Below are 3,451 nucleotides of genomic sequence, written 5' to 3'. Positions count from 1 at the left end.
AAAAAAAAAAAAAAAAAGAAGAAGATCAGCTGAAATCCTTCCCTCATTCTCTTTTTGTACCATCCTGGCAACCATGATGACTCAAATGAGCTAACCGTTCCCACACAAGATGGCAATTAGTCAAGTAACTACCACAGAAGGGAATCTAATTTCAAGAGTTGTCATATTATATGGCTCAGTGGTTCCAACCCCCTGCCTTGCAAGTGCTAAGAGCCCAAGTTCAATCCCCCTGCCCCTCTCAAAGAAAGACTCTTGAGAGCTGTCACATTACATAATTTAAAATCTCTGATTTTTCAACAAAGTTTTGAGACACACAAAGGATAGCCCATTTTGATACCAGTGATTGAACTCCAGACCTTGCACTTGTGAGGCAGGTGGCGGCACCACTGAGGTAAATCCCCGGCCCAGTCCATACATGGGATAAAGGAGAAAGGAAGCAACAAGAGAAACTGTCTCAAGCCTGGTGTGGTGGCACGTGCCTGTTATCCTAGTGCTTCAGAGGCTGAGGAATGAGAATCTCCATGAGTTGCCAGCCTGGAATATATAGCGAGCTCAAGGCCAGGCTATCGAGACTGTCAAAAAAGAATTTCAAAAAAATTTAAAAAAAAAAGGAAAGAAAAAAGAAACTATCAAAGGAAGCCAGGTATTGGATTTATTAGGCAAAATTTTTAAAACAGTCAGCTATTATAAAAATATTTAAAGAACTAAAGCAAAGTGTATGTAAAGATTTTGGGGGAGTTGAGACAGGGTCTCACTATGTAGACCTGGAACTCACTATGTAGTCAGGCTGGTCTCAAACTCACAGCAATCCTCCTGCCTCAGCCTGCCAAGTGCTGGGATTACAGGCGTGAGCCACCAAAACGAGCAAGAATTTTTTTAAAAATAAGATCAATCTCACAAAACAGGGAAAGGTAGTAAAAAGATAAAATTATCTATAGGCTGGAGATGTAGTTCAGAGGTTGAGTCCTTGCCTGCCATGGATAAGGCCTGAGGTACAATCTCTAGTACCACAAAAAATTATGTGTAACAAAAACAAAAATAACAAAAACATTCTGGGGTTGAAAAGTACAGTAACTCAGTAGTTTACAACAGTTTTAATGGGTAGGTTTTAAAAAATCAGCAGATTTTGAAGATAAGTTAATTGAGATAATCCAGTCTAAAAAACAGGAAAAAGAAAAAAGAAACAAAGACTCAAAAATTTCTGCGACACTATAAAATACACCAAAGAAGTATAATTGGAAATCTCAGAAGGACAGGAGTAAAAGAATGGGCAAAACAATATTTGAAGAAACAATGGCTGAAAACTTACCACATTTGATTTTTCAAAAAATTTCCAAGTACAATAAACACAAAAAGTACTGTATCTGTACATGTCTTAATCTGTGCTACCATAACAAAATACCATAGACTGAGTAATTTATAAATATTAGAGGGTTATTTCTCAAAGTTTAGGAGGCTAGATTTCCAAAATCAGAGTAATAGCAGGTTCGGTGCCTAGAAACAATAAAAAATATGCATTATTTAAAAATATATGATGCCCATTGCGTTGGGAGATGAAGATGAGTCAGAAACATACACCACCTCACTGGCCCTGGCAGTTTCTAGGGAGACAGGAAGACACAGCAAGCCATAAAACACAGTTGAATTTAGTGAAGGCTTCAACAGAGTGCTAGGAGGGAAACATTAATTGACTTCACAGATTTGACTGGGCAAGTCAGAAGAACAGTTAAAGGAGAAGGCATTTGATTTGAACTTTGAAAGCTTGTAAGCGATTCAACAGGTAAAGAGAGGCATAGAAGTTCACAATGAGGGAGAAGAACGAACGAAGCAAGCAGAGGCACTAAACACCCAGGGTGGGCTGGGCATGGTGGTGCATGCCCACAATCCCAGCTCCTCCACAGGCTGCGGCCAGAGGGTTGCTGAAGTTTAAGGCTGGCAGGGCAACGTGGTGAGATTCTGTCTCCAAATAAAAAAATAAAAAAGGGCAGGGGAGAGTATAACTAGAATCCAGGTGTCGAGTAGACAGACAGTCGGGAACAGGCAGGTCTGCAACTGTGAAAGTTCAGATTGTACTACACCTGAGCAGCAGAGACACTGCAGGTGTGGGGGTAGGTGAGGGTGGAGGGTTGCTTGCTTTGTCGTCAGAGTGACTCCTAAGTCTGTATCGCTGCCGAGAGAGGCGGGAGGCAAGAAAAACAGTTGAGAAACTATTAAAATGATTCAGCTCAAGATAATCAAAGTCTAACAAGAGCAGATACCTGGGGATCCATAGGAGGGCAGTTTCCAGAATAGTTTCTGAGGTAAAATGGCGGGCCCGGGTGGAAGACAAAAATCTTCAGTGCCTGGCAACCGAGGAATTGGAGATACTCCAGTCTGAGAAAGAGAACTGGAAGGTGGGTGAGGACCGAGCTTGGAGAAAGATTCAGCATCTTGCAGAATATAGAAGGGGCTAGTGAGAATACAGCGCTAAGAACCTGGAGGACCCAAGATAAAAACCTCACGAAGTGGTTCCGGTGCCTGCCTGGCAACCGCAAGGACCAGAGTTAGATCAAAGGTACCAAAAAAACCAAAAACCCAAAACCTCATGATCTGAAGGGCAAGTCCTCCATCTCAAAGCAAAGAACCAAGAATCTGGTTCTGGACTCTGAAGTCGCAGAGGAAGGTTGACTCAGAAACCTTCCTAACTTGAGCAGGCCTCAAAGAGTGGATCGAATCGACCTCCCCAGTGTCTACACACCCTCAGCGAAAGAGCCTGGCTGCATAGAAGGAGATATCAGGAGTCGCGGGTGAAATTTCAGACATAATTCTACTTCTAGGACACAAGCTTTTTTGCTCACAGCCTTGAGGAAGACCTTGGCTATCCTTTCTCCGTGTTTTCTTCTTTAGCAGAGTTTTTTTCTGTAAAGAAGCTTTTGGGTAGACAGTGTGTATGAAACAACTAAAGACGTCTGTACTGTGTTTTTAGGGTTGGGGCTTCCCGCTTTCCTCTCCTCTACCACTTAGGTTCCTTCAGGCCTGTCATAATAATATGAGGTTTCCCCATCAGCGTACACAAGTCCGCGATTTTAAAACAAATGAAAAATATGAATAGTCAACTCCTGCCAAGTCTCTCACTTTATGACTTCTCTTCAAGGGTGTCCTACGCACAGTCTTGGGCTTGCTTGTAAGTGGTGGACCTGGATAGGTACATCTTATTTGTAGCCTCCTTTTTGCATTCCTGGGAAAAGTAACGTTGTGTATGTGTGTGTGTGTGTGTGTGTGTGTGTGTGTGTGTGTGTGTGTGATTATAAAATAGATACAAGATGAAAAATCTGGAAAACCCAGCAAGTGTCTGTCTCTCAATCATCTATTGACTGGGTAGCTCCACCCCAGAAATAAACATAAAATACATAAAGGTGAGTATGTGCTTGTGACCCTCCACGCCCTCTCTTCCAGGGCGGCCCTAGCCAAG

The sequence above is a fragment of the Fukomys damarensis genome, unplaced genomic scaffold (assembly GCF_012274545.1).
Source record: "Fukomys damarensis isolate Sample0158 unplaced genomic scaffold, DMR_v1.0_HiC HiC_scaffold_24, whole genome shotgun sequence".
NCBI classification, from domain to species: Eukaryota; Metazoa; Chordata; class Mammalia; order Rodentia; family Bathyergidae; genus Fukomys; species Fukomys damarensis.
This window is presented reverse-complemented; position numbering follows the sequence as displayed.